Source organism: Chlorocebus sabaeus, chromosome 12, assembly GCF_047675955.1.
Source record: "Chlorocebus sabaeus isolate Y175 chromosome 12, mChlSab1.0.hap1, whole genome shotgun sequence".
Classification (NCBI taxonomy): Eukaryota; Metazoa; Chordata; class Mammalia; order Primates; family Cercopithecidae; genus Chlorocebus; species Chlorocebus sabaeus.
In genome coordinates this window covers 23152688-23166169 of record NC_132915.1, presented here as the reverse complement: position 1 = coordinate 23166169, position 13482 = coordinate 23152688, and the positions used below count along the sequence as shown (strand labels likewise).

The 13482-nt window shown below is 34.5% G+C and overlaps 1 long non-coding RNA gene across 1 annotated transcript in view; it reads right to left on the bottom strand.

Moving 5' to 3' along the window:
- Nucleotides 1-7557: 7557 nt before the first annotated feature.
- The window catches only part of LOC119624377 (uncharacterized), a 34024-nt gene continuing 28099 nt past the window's right edge, over nt 7558-13482 (bottom strand). Inside the window, exon 3 of the long non-coding RNA XR_005240455.2 lies at nt 7558-7873. This is a non-coding gene — a long non-coding RNA (uncharacterized lncRNA). The remainder of the gene's footprint in view (nt 7874-13482) is intronic.

Sequence of the window (13482 nt, the reverse complement as noted above, 5' to 3'; positions counted from 1 at the left end):
GAAGTAACCATGTGTAGATAAATGTGAACACTTTCACTGTTATAAAGGAACTGAAGCAAAGAAGGTAAATAAGTTATGCATTTCAGTTGGTTTCACTAATAGATTTTTGACTGAAAATGGAAAGCAAGTTGTCTAGGGTTGCAATTGGAATAGAATTGGAATTCTAGTTGCAATTGGAATAGAATAAAATCCATTTCAGACAGGTTGTGGAAAAAGTAGAAAAATATGCAAATATAGTTTGTCTGTTTTAATCTAATATTTGCATGTATCTACCTTTTATACTCTTACCAGCGCTACCCATTTTTAATATGCTCTAAAAAGACTAACTGGATTACATGATTCCCTCTGTAGGTTAGCTACATTCAAAGCAGGACTTGGCAGGGGCATTTCGGGCAGAAGGTGGGCAACCTTAGAATCAATGGCAAGGGAAGCCATGGCAGAGCTTTAAGTATTTCTTTTTATTTCAACTTTTTTTTTTTTTTTTTTTTTTTGCCCCACTTTGGCAGCCCAAAGATTTTTTGTGCTTTCTATGTCACTTGCCCATGGGCTGTAAATTAAAGTTAAGACAATAATTATTTTATATATTTCCCTTATACATTCTCACTTGGACCTTGTCTCAAGTTTCTCTGTTTTATCTAAGATTGGGAAAAATTGTTGGAGATCGTGAAGCTATGTTAGAAAGTAACCTTTAAATTAGCTGCTCTATGATTTGGGTTCTATTGTTATGTTGGGCAAGGCGAGCCCTTGGCTGAACTAAAATTATAGGCAATGTTCCCTAGTGAGGGAGACGTGGGTTGAGAATCAGCTTCAGACTCTCCTGGGGTGGGGCATCATACGTCATAGCCTTCTTATTACATGAGGGTGTGTTTACCTCAGTGTGCTAGGGCTACAGTTAAAAAAGATTATTACTTCACTAGTCAATTAAAATTCCAATACTCCAGGAACCTAAACGCAATGATAAAGATCAGCAAAATTTATTTTCAACAAGACAGGTAGGTAAAAACAGGACTCTCTCTACATAAATGTTGATGAGCAAAAGAGGGTGCTACAACTTGAGAATCTGTCAAAGAAAGGCATGTTCAGATGAAACGCTAGAATGGAGGACTGTGTAAATACCAGTACACAGATTACCAAAGCCAGGGATGAAGAAGCAGAAGAGATGATGTTGAGGGGTGAGCTTGACTGAGTGGCATGTGGTATCAGAAGATAGAAGTGCTCTTAATTGGAACATTTGTTCTTTCTGAGCCTGCCTAGTGCATTGATGGTCTTCATCAGAACTTCTCCTATTAGCTGACCTTGGATCCCTGAGCCAGCCCTGGTCTTCCCCAGCCGGCCAACTTGCCAGGACAAATACATATCAACTTCTCTCCCAGTTTCCTTCCCAATGTGTAACAACAGCTAAGTACTTGCCACTTTAACCTGAGCATACCACTATAATAAAATCAATGCTAAGTTGAAACTCACACTAAGAGAGGCAGCATTTGAATGTTGGGAAAAAGTTTAGGTATAATTTTTCCCCTCGATGCAACTGCTACTCAAAACTTTCCTAGCTATAACATTTTTCCAGTCACCTAGGAAGGAAAATTTATAGTTCTTATTCTGCTATTTCATCTTCCATATCAGTTATTAATTCTCAAGTCTTTATGAATCTGACTTCCCAGTATTCCTTAGTTTTGTTATCACTCTGGTTTAATTAACTAATTCATTTCTTAGACACATGCCTAGCCTCATGGAAGAGCACCGTCTTTGGAATTAGGTAAATTGGGGTTAAATCTTGTTTTTTCCACTTGCCAGATGTGTGATGTCGGGTAAGCTTGTTTACTAATCCAAAGTTAAATTTTCTCATCTACAAAATGAAGCAAATATTTCTTTATAGTGTTATTTAAGTAAATAATGTATAAAAACTATTTGGCATATTTAGTCAGTGCTCAACATATGTTAAATATCTTCTAGATTTGACCTTAAAATACTACATTAATTTTATTATTTTCCTGCTCAAATATATTTTTTTATTCCCAAATACCTTGAAATAGTATCCAGATTTCTTCCCCTGGTATCCTAGGTCCTATGCAGATGGTTCTCCGCCTTGTCATTCAATTAGGGGAAACTCTGTTGATTCTCCTACACCAGCCTCCAGCTGCAGCCAAAGTGGAGTCCTTGCTAGCTCCTGTGCACAACAGCCACAACTTGTGTAAGACCAACCATATCTTTTTAATCTCCCAAAAAAGAAAACTTTATTTTTCCCCCATTGCCCATCTCAAGCACAACTTACGACTAACTCTTTCTAGACTGAAAAGGCCTCCAGTCGCTTCAGACTTAAGAACAGTCTTTCACTGATAATTGAATGTCCACTCCAGTGTCATAATCCTATAACAATATTCACTTTGCTTTGAAAAATTCTCCCCACCTACCTCCAGTTCAACCTGAGCTAAAAATAAAAGCCAAATGGTACAGAAGGGGGAAATCCGGTCATTGTGTCTGAACTTTGAGAAAGACTGAATGGCTAGTTTCCAATTACTTCTCTACATCTGAGAGTACTGGTATGTTCAACTGCAGCCCTGGGAAGAGATGTAAGATGTACTTCATATACTGTCATTAGAAATTCAAATGCGCTGGTTTTGGGAGGTGAAAGAGAATCTACATTGAAGACTAATGCAGTCGATAAAGATCTGCAGTTCAAGGAAGTGTTCACTGCTTCCCAGAGGCAGCAGCATTAAATCTCCATTGGAAGTTGAGTATGAGGAACTCCAAAGTTGTTAAATGGCATAAAATTGTGGCCTAAGAACTCACAGTACTCACAGTAGCACAAGAAAGAATTGTGGGAGTTGTAGACTCCTATAAACTTAGAAATGGGAGATACTTCATAAATCACTGTTTAAAATGCTAGGTCACTCTGTTTACAGTAGAAGAAACAAGTCTACCACCTCCAAATTTAATTTGTGATCTATCTGTAGTATTTCAGCATCACTGATTCAGAAATTTTCAATTCTTCCCCAGACACAAATGATACCTCTCTATACTGACAGACTCTGAATATCTTGTCTGAAGGTGATCCATGAACTTTTGATGTAAACAAGCTTGCCAAAGGCCTAAACAATGTACCAGACATTGCCCAAAAATATTGCTCCTCAACTACTGCAAAAAAAAAATACCATTATTCCGCCTAGATTTCCATGATACCAAATACTGAGGATAACCCATGCTTTGCCTCTTTCTCAGCAGCTGGGTCAATTCCACATAATCAACCACTGTATCTCAGGACTTGTGACCTCATTTTGGACGGTTAGTCTCCAATATCCCCCAGAATAGCTCTGAGGGATCAGATTCTTATTATTTTAGTGAAAAAAGGTAATTATCATTTATTGCATTCATTAACAAAAATGTGATCTAAATCAGAAAAGAGAAACTGTCATGTGACATGTCACATTTTCATTCATTTCTCCCTCAAAAGAGGTGCATTAGCTTGGACCTCATTTCTTTCAAGGAATAAATATTCTGCCTCCTAAGTTGAGTTGATTATCTCTTTCAGGCTTTCACATAGCCCCCTACGCAAAACTCTGATTTAGAAAATAATATTTTGGATTATAAATATCTGTATATATCTGCATCACTGAGATTCTTTCTACCTTTCCTCACATCCACCAAAACTGTAATCCTTTAGCAGCTGTTTCAGTTATTTATTGCTGTGTAATAAACAACTCCAATATTTAGCTACTTAAAATAACAACATTATATTGTCCCACAATTTTGTGTGTCAATAATTTGGACAGCACTCATCTGGGCAATTTTCTTGCTCCATGTACTGTGTCAGCTTAGATCTTGCAGGTATCAGCTGGTGGATGGGTTGGCCAGAAGAATCCAAGCCAGCCTCATTCATTTGTTTAGTGTATGGGAGGGAATGGCTGGAAGGTTTGGCTCAGCTGGTATTATCCACTGGAATGCCTACAAATGGCCAATCTGCACGGTGGTCTCAGGGTAGTAGAATTTCTTCAAGGTTGTTCCAGGGCTCCCACAGTGATTATTCAAACAAGCACAGAGATAAATTGCATGGCTTCTAAAGACCCAGCTTTGGAAGCCTCAGAACACCAGTTTATTCATGTTATATTGTTCAAACAATTCACTAAGGCCAACCCAAATCGAAGAAAAAGGAAATCAGACTCATCTCTTAACGAGGAAAACCAAAGAATTTATTATCGTATTTAGTCTACTTTAGAAACTTTCCTTCATTTATTCAACACAAACTTATTGATCCTGTTTTAATGCATGCCACACAATGTACTAAGGACTGGGGATAGAGAAGTGAACAACTTAAAAAAAAAAAAAAAAAGCCTGCTTTCCTATTACTCATCTTTACATACTCTGTACTCCAGCACCAAGTGCAATGCATGGAATATATAAATGTTGATATAGTTTAGATATTTGTCTCCTCCAAATCTCATGTTAAAATTTGATTCCCAGTGTTGGAGGTGGGGCCTGGTGGAAGGTGTTTGGATCACGGGGATGAACCCTTCAAAAATGGCTTGGTGCTATCCTTTCAGTAATGAGTGAGTTCTTGCTCTATTTTGTTCCCAAGAGAACTGGTTGTTTTAAAGAATATGGCACCCCTTTCCTCTCTCTCTCTCTCTCTCTCTCTCTTTTTCCTACTCTCTTGCCATGTGATGCTGGCTCTCCTTCCCTTTCTGCAAGGAATGGAAGCTCCCTGAAGCCCTTACCAGAAACGAATGGTGGCACCATGCTTCTTGTATAACCCTGCAGATTATATAACCGCAAGCCAAACAAATCTCTTTTCTTTACAAATTGCTCAGTCTCAGAAATACCTTTAGAGCATCACAAATGGACTAAGACGGATGCCCAATAAATTTTTAAGGAACTTAACAGGTAGGGTTGGAGAGTCACAGGAATGGACAGCTCTTCCCTTTAGGAGTGTTGAGACCAAAGCAATGGAGAGGGAAAGAGGAGCACTCCTTTCCACTTTGACTCCTTCTGGGCAGCTGACATCATCAAATGAGGATGTCTGACATTGCCAAGTCAACCAGACCTAAGCTTCGAGTTTTCCAGTGTCAATTGTTCACTCATTTTAGTGGAATGTATACCCAGTGAAACGACGTTATGCTTTAGATTGAAGAAAGAATACTTGGTTTCCAATTCTACTTTAATTCTTCCAAGACTTAGGTGTCTTTGTTTTACAATTAAATTCAGAATGTTTTTGGAACGTCTCTCTTTAGTACAAATATCTACTTGAGTATTAAATTATAATGATAGCATTCTTATATATATCTGAGAATACCTCTGAGGTGTGTACATCTAGATTATTGTGGGTATTTGGGATGTTTTCTTTCTGTGAGACTTGCCCAAATAACTTGAGAAAATTCCATGCAGTATGCGGAATAGCCTATCAGTTCAGTTTCCTTCCATATGTTTCTGATGACATTATGTATTTCAGTGTCGATGCACTCCCCAAAAGAAAATCAATTGCTGAACAACAAGGACTCAAGATGCAATTTTAATGATACATTTCACAAAGCATGATGCAATGTCTAATATAATGTAAAGGTGGTAAACTTATGACTTTTCATAAAAAGCACATCATCTTTATAAAACATTATTTTAAGCAGAACCCTTTCAAATGAATTTACAGAAAGCAATCTTTTTTTTATTACAGTTGGGTTTTATCATGTATACATAGGCAGTTTTTAACTATCACCACAAAAGGCAATCCTCAGTATAAGGGGAAATCCAGCTCACCTCTTTATGAAATTTAAGAAAACCTTGCAAATAATAATGCATTTTGACAAGGTTCAATATATATACACTTATATATATCAACTTAAATTATATATATGTGTGTGTACATATATATGTATATATGTACGTGTATCTATGTGTGTATATATATTTTATATATATGTGTGTGTGTATAGAGAGAGAGTAGTTGCCAATATGTGTTGTCTAGTATGATGAACTCTTTGGTATGTTTTCTTAGCTTCCTTTTTCCTCACAAAAATATATGAATCTAGCAAAACAAGACCTTCTAAGAACAACTTTTGGACATTTGAACAATATGCCACTGAGTAATGATGTACCTTTCCAAGAGGAAATAATATTCTATTTTTTAAAAATTCTCCTCAGAAAATACAAAGAGAAAAATCTAACGCTGAAAGCAAGCTTGCAAAAATGCATGTTCAAAGAGCTTTGATTTATAAAAGAGTAAGAACAAGATTGCTCCAGAGCCATTGATACTTGTACTTAATGAAACTGCATATATATTTTTCTATTTAACAACTGCATTTCACTTCTTTTTATTATCTTTATAGAAATATTTTTACAGATGGTTAAGAGAAATTCAAAGAAGAAAAAAGTGATCATTTTCAGAAGTTAATCATAACTAGAACCAAATGTAATGAAACAAAATAATATTAATATAAAATTACAATTTCCATTTAAAAAATTTTTGCCTTTACAAAATAACTTCTGTTTTCTTATCTCAGAAAATAATAAAAATAACATGAAGGTCTATTTAGTTCACTTCAGTTTTATTTCATAAGTGTCCTGCAATCTGGAAGTCTCACGTAAATTTTGTGAGTTATTAGCTTAATTATCCCTGGACATTTGATGTGAATATTATAGATGATAATAGGATGGAAATGAATTTGGACTTTTATCTAAGAAAAATTAAAATGTTTGTTCATATTTACAGAAATACAAAGATTAAGATCTTGTCATCTATAGACACTTTCTGAAAGAATCTGTAAAGGATGTTCATCAGCAGAATGTACAATGAACACAAAGGAGTCAAATGACAGAAACAAGTTATAACTGCCAAAACTGATAAAAATGTGTTGGTAAATTTAATCAAATATTAACTATAAGGAGTAAATATAATCATATTAAAAATGTGTTCTTATGACAGATGTGGAAAAAAGTCTAAACAATGAGAGGTTGAATATTGTTCAGTTGGCAGTTAAAACATGAAACATTTCTTATACTATCCAGAGAAAAGATGAAGATATTGATTGAGTCTGGATCTTGTTAGAAAATTTTGTGGCTAATTGTGTATGTTTAAGAATTTGAACAAACACTAAAAGATATAATATGACTTCCAAAGTAGCAGAAAAATGAAAAAGAAAAAGGTTCATCAATTCAACTTGTATGTAAAAAAGGAAAAAATATTTTTTAAAGTTTAATTAATAATAGAAATAACTGCAAATGTGCACCAGTAATATCAATGTACTTGAATGTATTAAACTCACTAATTAAAAATGATAAAGATGATCAGCTTCATTTTTCTAAATCCTGTTAAATATTTTTATAATAGAACATTACTGGATAATACCGAATATTTGAAATAGGACAATACTGAATATTTTAAATAGGATAGGATAAGTTATAAAACACAAATACTGTATCAACCAAAAGAAGACATGTAATAATGAGAATTTTAGAGAAAACAAATTAAGAATAAAAGCAATAACGATAAGAGGTTACGATATCTAGAGATAAAGACTACAATCTATCAAAAATTATACAATTATCATAAGTTAGTGTGTACCTAACAAATTGATTTGAAATACAGTTTCATAATGTTAAAAAGAAAGAGACAAATATGCAATAATATACCTCTACCAGGAACTGATAGATAAAGCAAAGAAAAAAATTGTAAGATTATAGAAAACACAGTTAATGGATTTCATTTAGTAAGTGTATATCCACATTGCAGCCTGCAAGCAAAAAATACATTGTTCTTTTAAACATATATGATCAGGCCCAGTGTGGTGACTCACGCCTCTAATCCCAGCACTTTGGGAAGCTGGGAGGGAGGATTGCTTGAGGCCGAGTTCAAGACCAACATCACCAACATTGCAAGACTCAGCCTCTATTAAAAAGAAAAAACACACACACACACACACACACATATGAACAATTACAAAACACAAACATGAAGAAAGTCTTAATAAAATTCAAAGAACAAATACCATACAGGTCACATTTTCTTTTCTTTATTCTTTCTTTTCTTTTTATTTACTTATTTTTTAATAATTTCAACTTTTATTTTAGATTCAGGGCGTACATGTACAGGTTTGTTACCTGGGTATATTGTTTGATGCTGAGGTTTGGGATACAACTGATCCCATCAACCAGGTACTGGGCATTGTACCCAATAGTTTCAATGTTTTTCACTTCCCGTGTAAGTCCCCAGTGTCTATTGTTGTCATCTTAACGTCCATGAGTACCCATTGTTTAGTTCCCACTTACAAGTGAGAACATGTGGTTTTTGGTTTTCTGTTCTTGCATTAATTTACTTAGGATACTGGCCTCAAGCTGCATCCATGTTGCTACAAAGAACATGATTTCACTCTTTTTATAGCTGCATAATATTCCATGGAGTATATGTACCACATTTTCTTTATCCAGTCTGCCTTGATGGGCAGTAAAGTTGATTTCATGTCTTTGCTATCAAATGACATTTTCTTAATTTCCATTTCAAGACAATTGAAATAGTTAGAATTTTCAGATAAAATATAGGACATCTATTAAATATGAATTCCAGATAAATAAATAAATTTGGAGTAAAAGCATGTTCCCTACAATATTTGATACATGCTTAAATTTAAAAATTATTTGTTGTTTATCTGAAATTCAAATTTCATTGGGCATCCTGTATTTTTATTTTCTAAATCTGGCAATCCTAGAAATATAAATCATCAATAAAAATACAGAAAACCAAAGCAAAACAAAACCTAGACTATGCTTGTCTAAAAAATGTACTCTGCACATTAGATTAAAAGCAAATTAAGAACAAAAGCATCTGAATGAAAAGAGAATGGCAAGGAGAAGAAGGAAAGACCCACCCTTCCAGATATTCAAACCATTCTAAGGCTTTGTTTGTTTGTTTGTTTTTTTAAATTATACTTTAAGTTCTAGGGTACATGTGCATAACGTGCAGGTTTGTTACATATGTATACTTGTGCCATGTTGGTGTGCTGCACCCATCAAATCGTCAGCACCCATCAACTCGTCATTTACATCAGGTATAACTCCCAATGCAATCCCTCCCCCCACTCCCCATAATAGGCCCCGGTGTGTGATGTTCCCCTTCCCAAGTCCAAGTGATCTCATTGTTCAGTTCCCACCTATGAGTGAGAACATGCGGTGTTTGGTTTTCTGTTCTTGCGATAGTTTGCTAAGAATGATGGTTTCCAGCTGCATCCATGTTCCCACAAAGGACACAAACTCATCCTTTTTTATGGCTGCATAGTATTCCATGGTGTATATGTGCCACATTTTCTTAATCCAGTCTGTCACTGATGGACATTTGGGTTGATTCCAAGTCTTTGCTATTGTGAATAGTACTGCAATGAACATGTGTGTGCATGTGTCTTTATAGCAACATGATTTATAATCCTTTGGGTACGTACCCCGTAATGGGATGGCTGGGTCATATGGTACTTCTAGTTCTAGATCCTTGAGGAATCGCCATACTGTTTTCCATAATGGTTGAACTAGTTTACAATCCCACCAACAGTGTAAAAGTGTTCCTATTTCTCCACATCCTCTCCAGCACCTGTTGTTTCCTGACTTTTTACTGATTGCCATTCTAACTGGTGTGAGATGGTATCACATTGTGGTTTTGATTGGCATTTCTCTGATGGCCAGTGATGATGAGCATTTTTTCATGTGTCTGTTGGCTGTATACATGTCTTCTTTTGAGAAATGTCTGTTCATATCCCTTGCCCACTTTTTGATGGGGTTGTCTGTTTTTTTCTTGTAAATTTGGTTGAGTTCTTTGTAGGTTCTGTATATAAGCCCTTTGTCAGATGAGTAGATTGCAAAAATTTTCTCCCATTCTGTAGGTTGCCTGTTCACTCTGATGGTAGTTTCTTTTGCTGTGCAGAAGCTCTTTAGTTTAATTAGATCCCATTTGTCAATTTTGGCTTTTGTTGCCGTTGCTTTTGGTGTTTTAGACGTGAAGTCCTTGCCCATGCCTATGTCCTGAATGGTATTCCCTAGGTTTTCTTCTAGGGTTTTTATGGTATTAGGTCTAACATTTAAGTCTCTAATCCATCTTCAATTAATTTTCGTATAAGGAGTAAGGAAAGGATCCCGTTTCAGCTTTCTACTTATGGCTAGTCAATTTTCCCAGCACCATTTATTAAATAGGGAATCCTTTCCCCATTTCTTGTTTTTGTCAGGTTTGTCAAAGATCAGATGGCTGTAGATGTGTGGTATTATTTCTGAGGGCTCTGTTCTGTTCCATTGGTCTATATCTCTGTTTTGGTACCAGTACCATGTTGTTTTGGTTACTGTAGCCTTGTCCCTGTTTGCAGATGACATGATTGTATATTTAGAAAACCCCATCATCTCAACCCAAAATCTCCTTAAGCTGATAAGCAACTTCAGCAAAGTCTCAGGATACAAAATTAATGTGCAAAAATCACAAGCATTCTTATACACCAGTAACAGACAAACAGAGCAAAATCATGAATGAACTTCCATTCACAATTGCTTCAAAGAGAATAAAATACCTAGGAATCCAACTTGTAAGGGATGTAAAGGACCTCTTCAAGGAAAACTACAAACCACTGCTCAGTGAAATAAAAGAGGACACAAACAAATGGAAGAATATACCATGCTCATGGATAGGAAGAATCAATATCATGAAAATGGCCATACTGCCCAAGGTAATTTATAGATTCAATGCCATTCCCATCAAGTTTCCAATGAGTTTCTTCACAGAATTGAAAAAAACTGCTTAAAAGTTCATATGGAGCCAAAAAAGAGCCCGCATTGCCAAGACAATCCTAAATCAAAAAGAACAAAGCTGGAGGCATCACGCTACCTGACTTCAAACTATACTTCAAGGCTTTGGTTTTTAAATATGGCAGTATTGCTGCAGAAATAGATGCAGAGGGCAGTGAAGCAGAATTGACAGACGTGTATCCTTACATGAAAATTGGGCATTTGACAGAGGTGATATTTACAAGCCCAAGGCTGACAAATGAATTGTTAATAAAACTCATTGTAACAGTTTATTTTCTAAATAGGAAATGAAGTTATATTACCTCTCAACATGAAATTTCTTTTCATAAATATTGAAAACAAATTTAAAACTTAAAGCTCTAGAAGAATATATAGAATATCTATTTGAGGTCAAGTTAGGAAAGGATTGTCTTATAGAGAGCACAAAAGAGTACATGAAGAACTATTGATAGCAATGTCTCTATATCTTCGAAAAAATGTCTATGGAAAACAAAAAGACTAACTACAAACTGAGCAAAGGTACTTTCATTACATATGATCAACAAGGGATAATTAGTAGCAAGTGTATGTAAAGAACTCATACAAATAAACAAGAGAAAAGCAAATAACTCAATAGAAAAATGGGCATATGATATCAAGAAATAATTTATAGGAAAGGGACAATTTGAACTTCCAGTAACTGAAAAGATGTTCAACCACACTAATAATTGGATAGATGAATGATCACCTACAAGATAGGCAAAATAAAAAAAAAAATAAAAATATGTAAATGACAAGTATTGTCTGATTTCAAAAGTAACTCTAACCCTTATTAGTTATATGACTATGGCAAGTTATTTAATCTGTCTATGTCAGTTACTCATCAGTAAAATTAGAACATTAAAGCACCTTTGTCACAGAATTGTAATGAGAATTAAATGAGTTTGTGTTTTCAAAATTCTGAGAGTGGAACCTGCCCATTTTTAAGCATTATATAACTTTTTGCCAGATGAAAGAAAAATTGGCAAGGATGTGGGAAAGTGGGAACTCTCCATTCCTGTGAGTAGAGGTGTATTTTGGAACCCCTACATTGGAAAGCATCTTGATAATGTCTAGTTGAGGTTGAAATGTGTGTAATTCTAACTTTAACAAGCAGACTACAATCCTAAAACAGCTATGATTTTCCTTGAAAACAGTGTTGAGTCAATAAAGCAAGTTGCAGAATTACACATATTGTCTAGTATCAATTATATTGTTTAAAACAAAATAGTGCAATATAGTATTATGAGCGCACAAATACACAGCAAAATGTAAAGCACAGTCAAGAAGGACACAAGCCGACTTCATGACGGTGATTACTTGATGGGGAAAGCAGTTTGGATTGGGGATAAGTTGAACAAAATCTAAAGATAATATGGCAAAAGATGACATTTGCTAGTTCTGGGTACAAAGGGTTTTGTTACATTTCTTTTTTCTGGTGTTCTCTATTTTGAAATACGTGTCACTGAAGATACATGAATTTTTCAACAGGGATTTAAGGAAACTGATGCATCAAAATCTGTATTTTGTATATTAACAATAAATACTATTACATTTTATAAAACAAATAACTATAGAGCATGTAGAATTTTAAGCATTTTGAACATAAAAATGAATAAAATAGTCCTAATTGACAGTTTCTTGATTATTGAAATATTTACAACCAGATAATGATAATATTACTATTAGAAATAGTAATAATATGTATTCTAACTAGTTATCCTTTTGAAGCAATTCCACCAAGGTGGGTGAGGAAAACAGCAAGTATCACAGGTGGAATGTCTAAGTTTCAGATTATATTATTAATACAGAGATAAGTTTAAACAGTCTTTAAAATATGGAGTTCTTTGTAGGTTCTTTAAATTATTCATCTTAATGGCCAATTGACTGAGTAGAAACTCTGATTGCAGTCACTGATACACACTTGAAACATACCTATTTTGTCCAGTAACTGGAAGAAGATCTGCGTGCTGTAGATCTCAGGTATGTCAATGGTAAATAGACTTTTTTTTTTGTTTTAAAAGCTTCGTTATATTTTTGCTTTCATGTTGTGGATGGTCAGTAGGAAGGGAATAAACCTCTGAAGAGATGAGTAAATTTGCAAATTTTATTAATGATACTAAAGTTCTTAATATTTCCTTAGAAGAGGTTAAAAATGAAAACTTTTTCTGACTATATAGCCTGTGTCTTAGGAAACTAATTTAGACCAGACCAATCCAATAACCACTACGACTCATTGCTATGACACTACAATTATGTTCTGTTATTCATAGTCTTAAAAATATGAATGAGAACTTACTAATTTCCTCAGTTACAGTTGTATCTATTCCTACATGTCAATCTAGTTTGAGAATACAATTTAGTAAACTGGCAAGATCAACGGTTCACCGTGATTTGTTTAGTCATTTCTATTAAACACTTTGTTTACTATCATCTAGGAGACCTGGCCAATTAGAGATTTTTCCATTGTAGGAATTTATTTTTTCCCATAGAAAAGAAAACAAAAGTCTAATTAGAAATGGCATTTGAATTAAAATATATTAAGCACCAGTTGCATCTAAAACTATAATTGTTATTTCAAAAAATCTTTATTAAGTGATGTTTTTACTTAGTTTGACATGGAGCCAAGATAGCTACTAATAACAAAAAATCACTGTTGACTTTATTAATGACCATTCATCTCCATATTATATTCTAAATCAATGG